Source organism: Phodopus roborovskii, unplaced genomic scaffold (assembly GCF_943737965.1).
Source record: "Phodopus roborovskii unplaced genomic scaffold, PHOROB, whole genome shotgun sequence".
NCBI classification, from domain to species: Eukaryota; Metazoa; Chordata; class Mammalia; order Rodentia; family Cricetidae; genus Phodopus; species Phodopus roborovskii.
Genome location: NW_026125061.1, coordinates 14,194 through 21,054, shown reverse-complemented (window position 1 = coordinate 21,054; position 6,861 = coordinate 14,194). Strand labels below are relative to the sequence as shown.

The window sequence follows — 6,861 nt, the reverse complement described above, 5'->3', positions numbered from 1 at the left end:
CAGACCTTTAGTCCCAGTGCTTGGGAGGCAGAAGCAAGCAGATCTCTGTGAGTTTGAGGCCAGCCTGGTCTGTGTAGCAAGCTCCAAGCCAGCCAAGGCTACAGAGTGAGACCCTTTCTCAAAAAAAAAAAGTGATTACTTAAAACCTGTCCCAGATCAGTGTTGAATTATTCATCTGCCACTTGTGAATGGAGCCTGCAGGGAACTGACCCAGCTTCTTGCTAATACAGAACAGCCCTGGGGACCTCTCTGAGAAGCCACAGTCAATTATCCTCATGGTCCTGCTCAGACAACAGCTCTCCTCCAGAGCAGAGTAAGGCCTGGGCAGGACGGAGCCCGGACTCGGGCACAGGGGTATAGGGCCACCGTGGCCATTGCTTTCCTCTCCAAACACAGGCTGCCTATGACCCAGAGCCCTCTACCTTCCAGGGAAAGTCCTCAGGCCACCACTGTTTGCATGCCTCCCTCTCCTCATAACACATCCTCAACATACACGTCCTCAAGCTTGAGCATCTTTCCATGGTCCGGAGAGGGAGAGGGAAGTGGCTGTATTTGAGATGGATCCAGGAAGCCTACCAAGAGGGACCCAAGACCAGTTGGAATGACTGCCAAACCTCCATCCCAGCCTTCCCTGGATAAAATACACCCCCACCCCCCCACACACACACACATACACACACATGCATGAATGTACACAGGCACACACACACACATGTGCAAGCACCCACACAGGTACACACACATACACATGCATGCACACAAATGCACACACACACACATACACACACATGCACACAGATACACACACATGCATGAATGTACACAGGCACACACACACGCGCACACACGTGCGCGCACACATTCACACAGGGATGCACATGCCACCAGAGGATCCTGCCATTGCCCAGCTCATGAGAGCTCAGGCAGAAGATACGGCTCAGTCGTTAAACGTGAAGCCCTGGGGTTAATCCCAAGAATTCAGATTTAAAAAGGAAAAAACAAGTGAGCGGTGAAGCACCCAGCACTTCCAAGGCAGAAACTAGAGAATCACAAGTTCAAGGCCAGCCGGGGCTATGTGAGATCCTAGCTTGAGGAGAGAGAGAAGAGGGAGGGAGGAGAAGGAAGGGAAATGAAACAGATTTGCGACTATCAGTCTCACTGCACAGCGTGTGCCTTGGAGACACACGGTCCTAGCCTGGCCCGGTTCCTCTGCCTCGCCAGCCCAAAGCTAGGAAGCAAGGTCACAGGGCAAGTGGGGAGATCAAGCATCAGGAGACGGTCTCAATTGCAGTGAGCTCCTCACAGACCTCCCTGAGCCAGAGAGAGGTGGGGCAGGGCTAGCTTTACAGCTTTACAGCTTTACAGTCTTACGACTCCAGGATGGTGGTTCCCAACCTCCCTAACGCTGCAACGTTAATACGGCTCCTCAGTTGTGGTGACCCCCAACCACAAAATCATTTCACTGCCATTGTATCAACATGATTTTTCCATAGTTATAAATCATAACGTAAACGTCTGACTTGTAGGATATCTCATACGTGACCCCTACGGGGGTCGCCACCCATAATGTTGAGAACTGCTCTTGGGGAAAGCAGGCCCAGGGATGCTTCCAGCCAGATTTCTCCTCTCCCATCACCCATCACCTTCCAGCTGCCCTAAGGTCCAGTGACAAGGGACGAGGTGAGACTTTCCTCTTGAAGCTGGATCCACACTGCAGCAGCCATACTGGATGTGAGCAAGGCTTCAGTTCGGCAGCTGCTACTTTAAAAGGCTGGGGCCGGCTGAGAAGGAACAAGAGCATGGGAGGAAACTGTTAGAATGTCCAGGGACACTCAAGACACTGGATGCAGAAACTGGGCAAGGGGCAGTCTGCGGAGGAGTCCAGGCATGGTCTACATGAACACGCGCCTATCTGTGTGTGTCCCAGGACGTGCATACACGTGCAGAGTGTCCCACAGCTGTGGGTGTATTCTGGAATGCTTAGTAGCAACAGGGAAGCGTACCTCCCCCTTACCCATCACCAATCACCCAACACAGAAACTGCAGGTGTCCACAGTTCCAGAGAATGTGCCAGGAGAATGGGAAGCTTCCTCCAGAACAAGCAGATCTCCACATCCTGGGCGTCCTGAAGGGGCCCGGATGTTCACATGTCTGGGAGAACGTGCCTTCCGCACCAGGCTGGACACTAATTGCCTCCCGACGGTTTTCTGCCAGAGCGCTGGGTGCTTCTCCCGGGCAGAAGCCTGTGCAGGTCTGGCATTGACTTTCTCAGATTTTGTTATTACATTTGTCTCACAGCTTTAAAACAGAAGCAAATATGTGCAATTTATTTAAACAACACTGGGGAAATTAACGCCCTGCAAGCACTTCCCTAAGCAAATGAAGATAAAGCCGGGTTTTTAGCGGGTTTGTGAGAGGCTCTTAGAGTTCCCAGTCTACAATTAGAGGCCTCGGCGGCAGCTGCTATGAAAAAGACACCTCTGTGTGAGACAGCCGGGTGGGCTCTGCCACACCACACACCAGGAGCACTGAGGACAAGCAGATCCCCTCCCAGAGGCTGTCCTCCGGGAGGGTCCAGCTGCTTGAGTATGGCCACCTCAGCAGATGTGATCTGAAGAGTCAGCCTAGCAGGTCTGGTGGCCTCAGGGTTGTGGTTCCAGCTATTCCCGGGACAGAGGCGTGAAGATCATAAGCCCAAAGCCTGACCGAGGTGCGAAGAGAGTTCCTCTCTTAAAATGAGGAAGAGGGGAAAAGAAAGAGAAAGAAGAGAAGGAAGAGGAGGAGGAAGAGGGGAAGGAGGGAGGGGAGAAGGAGAAGGAGAGGAAGAGGAAGAGGAAGGAGATCACAACGGGTGCAAATCATGTGCCAGTCGTGGAGGGGAAGTCTCCCATGGGTTATTTCCACCTGTGACCCTGCACTGAGGTCCCGAGGAGGGGTCTCTGGTGAGCAATCTCCACAGAGGTCTCTGCAGCTCGCTGGCCCAGAAGTATGGCAGCCATCCCTTCCAGCAGCTAGCTTGTGGCTACCTCCTCACCCAGCAACAGCTCCTGCGGGAGTGCCGAGTGTCCCTCCCACTCCAGGGACTCCGTGTCTCACACCCCCCTTCTCCCTAAGGCCGAGGGTGGCCACTGGCGGGCCAGCTTCTTTTTCGGGAAGTCCACCCTCCCATTCATGACCACGGTGTTGGAGTCTCCTGAGCAGTGAGTCCATCTTCCATTAGGTTGTGGGAGTGGTCCCAGTTAAAACAGCTTCCGACTTATCCTATCCCTGGCAGAATCCTCCCAGGCCTCCAGAAGCCCGATCACCCGTGGCCTGGCTCCTGAAACCATGAAGCAGCAGCAGCCAGTCATCGACCCTGACCAGGCCAACACCAGGGCCCCGTCCTGACCTAGCAGAACTTCAACAAACTCAACTTCAGCGGTGCTAGGCAGAGCCCCATCCATCCACCCCACCCTGTAAAGTAGGAAGGCTGTAGCAGGGATAGACACCAGCTGGAGAGGGCCCTCCCCCCCACACTGGTTCACAGCACTGAGCTTTCCTGACCCCATAACTGTGCAACTGTGCAACTGTGCCTTGCACCCAGCAGAAAATAAAACCTCAGTAGCATCCTGCATCACAAGGCTTAGGTTCATGCCTAATAATACCTGGGACAGGTGAGCCTGGCATCTGGGATTTGTGAACCTTGCCGTTGTAATTTTAAAAAGCAGCCTGTGAGAAAAGGACCCTATGAGACAGAGCTTGGGTGGAGGTTTGGTTTTGTTTGTTTGTTTGTTTGTTTAATTGGTAGTGAGTGGGAAAGGGGAGAGGGGAGACCGGCCTCTGGGAACAAGAGCAGCAGAAGCGGAGAGGCAGAGAGAGACAGAGACAGAAGGAGATGAGAGAGAGAGAGGGCAGAGAAGCAGAAAGAGAAAGATGGGAGGTGGGCAGGGCCCTTTTCAAAGGGACACAGTGAATGTGCACAGGGGGTGCCCTTAGTGGCTGCAGCTGAGGGTGTGTCCTGTCAGAACCCCCAAGGACAGGCCAGTACAGAATAGCCATGAAAACATGTGTCTGAAAACGAACAACATCCTCCCCCAAAGACTCAATAGACAGAGGCATTCAGCCCACCCCAGAGCTGGCCAGGCCTGGGTCTGAGGAGTGGGTGTTTCTAACAAGCTCCTTTAGTGTTCAGCTGCAGGAGTGGGGCCAGCCTGAATCGCAAGCCCTGTCCTCTCCAGCTCCCAGCAGGTTTAAAGCAACAACCTGGGAGTAGGGAGAGAAGCCTCCAGGGTCCCTCTTCCATGGGAATGTGCACCTCCTCCAACCCACCGCATGCCCCATTGAACACAGGGGTTCAGGGTTCCATAGGATTCAGGGCTCCAGAAGTGAGAGCTGGCACTTGGGAACCTGAGGCAGGAGCATGACCATAAGTTCAACAGAGCTGCAAATCAGCTGGGACTGCAACGTGTAAAGGTGTCCATCCACAGGGTGGGTGCTCAGGCCGTCTGTTCATGGGGTCACCACTGAGTCTGTCTGTCTGTCCACAAGACTGGCTCTGAGGCTGTCTGGCTGCCTGTCCATGGGGTCGATAATCACGGGGTGTGTGCTCAGTGTGTCCATGACTTCAGACCCACGCCTGGAGCTCAGAAAGGGGACTCCATTACACCAGTGAATCGTGACAGGAAGCGCCTAACCCACTCAGCATCAGTCTGTTACTCAAAGCCCTCAGCCTCAGCCACCCCCCACCACCACTGACAGATGTCAGCCTCAATCCATGTTGGGGGTGAACTTTGCTTCATCTTGTCAGTTGGACAGGTGAAAGAAAGGATGTGTGTATCACTTTAACTTGCATTTTGATTAAGTAGAAGATGCGCTGTGTTTATGGATGTCCAGCACCTATTGTGGTATGAACTGTCTTGTTATGAAAGAAATTATTAGTTTACAAAGCTCTTTACATAGGGGCTAGCAACCCTTTTGTGAGATTCTTTTGAATTCTGTTGCTGCACAAGCTGTGGGTTCTGTCCCAAGCACCAAAAGAATTTAAAAATAAAAGAAACCCCTTAGCCATAGTCCAGTAAGGACTATACTTGGAATTCCACCACAAAAGACAAGACCTTTGCCCCTTCTCCGGTGTCCACCATGTTTCCCATACCAATAGAGGCGAACACAGATGCGCCCTAACCTGATGCCTCTCACTCTTCCTCCTCAGAAAGGAAAGACGGTGGCCCTGGAGCCCTCTCCGTCCCCGAAGGACACACTGCTGCCATGGCCCCAGCATCAGAGCTCCAGCGGAGCTGGGGAGGCAGAAGCGTGACTGGGTTGTCCGCCCATCAACGTGCCCGAGAACTCCCGTGGGCCTTCCCCCAGCAGCTCGTCAGGGTGAGTGTGGTGTGGGAGGCACTACCCAGTAAAGAAAATGTGGCAAGATGGAGGCAAGGCCACTCCGCGGGTGCGCAACCTCGGGGCCAACAGGCCTGTCAGGGGGCAGCCATTCCTTGTGGGGATCGTTTGCAGCCCTGTCTTGTCTGTGGAAGCCGGTGTGGTTCAGGTTGTGTCCTTTGGCCTCTGACCCCTGTCTGTGATCTGGCTGTGTTTGTTTTCCCCCGTGGGGCATTACACAGCTGTGACAGGGCTCACAGGTTGAAAGCAGGGACAGGCTCGTGGGGAAAGCCCCAGGAGAGTGAGGGTTCTGGGGCTTCATTGCAAGAGTCACGGGAGTCTGGAGTATGCAGAAAGAGGTGTTTGTTCTCCAGCCTGCCCTGTTGCCCGGTCCTTTCCATGCAGAGCAGACGTGTGTGTACGATGCGCAGATATCATCAGGGGCCCCCGTCTCTATCGCTACTGTCTGCTCCAGGGGGCGTTCCTGGTCTAACCAAGAGTGGCAAGGGATGTATAGTAGAACCCTGGCATTGGTGCGTGCGGCACACACCCGGGAAAACTCGGTGGCATTGTACCCCGCCTCTGTGCTCACTCTCACCACGGGGGCCATGAGGCTTCCGGGAATTGCCTGTGAGTCAGAGCCTGGAAGGGCTGTGGAGGGGGGAGACCCCTTTCTGGGGCCTCAGGTCCTGGCTGTTGGCCGCCCCGCTGTCCACAATGGCTCCGAAGAAGATGCTGATGGCAGCCCTGTGGTCCCCATTCTATACGCAAGCCTCAGCCCTCCCCAGATGGTGGCTGTATCTGGTGACCACCGTGTTGTCATTACTGAAGGGTTTCTCAAGTCTTGCATGTTTGACCTCATCGATTTGTTCTGAGGAGAGTTTCGTCCAGCCATGCCTGCAGCTCGGCATCGTGTCCGTGCAAGGTGGCTGTGAACCTGGTGGCTGGCAACACAGAGAAAACAGCCCAAACACATCCACCCTGGAGCCTCCGTGCCGAGCCTAGGCCACGGGAACAGCAGTGTGTCTTAGAGATGTGCCCGGGCACCGCAGACCCTCCTGAACATCATCAGGACGCAGGAGGGGCCTGGGCCGCCCAACCCTAGCCGTTCTCATCCTCAGCGCCGGCTTGATTTCTGAGATGGGCCAGTCTACAGATCTCAAAGGCTCTCTGGAACACAGGTGTGAACTGAGCAGGCTCCAGGCAGCATATGAACAGGAGATGTGGCTATGAGCCCATCAAACCAAATTGAAAATAAGTAGCAAGCAGAAACCTCCACTGACAACTCCCAGTCAGTCATGCGCAGCCTCCAGGAAGGTCTGCTCAAGGTCATTCCCCAGGGGAGTCAGTGAGTGGGTGATAGCGTGAGCTGAGGACTCAGGTCTGCTCACACCCAGGTGTGTTCAGGAACAGGTAGCAGGGAGGCTCGGGAACAATGCAGTCTCCCCAAAACCTTGGTCTTTATCCTCCCACTCCTAGGTATAGACAGACAGGAAAACATAA

At 54.2% G+C, this 6,861-nt stretch overlaps 1 pseudogene; it reads left to right on the top strand.

The window, feature by feature from the left end:
- The first annotated feature begins 2,988 nt into the window (after positions 1-2,988).
- LOC127225570 (pancreatic progenitor cell differentiation and proliferation factor-like) lies at positions 2,989-3,392 on the top strand (annotated as a pseudogene).
- Positions 3,393-6,861: the final 3,469 nt, after the last annotated feature.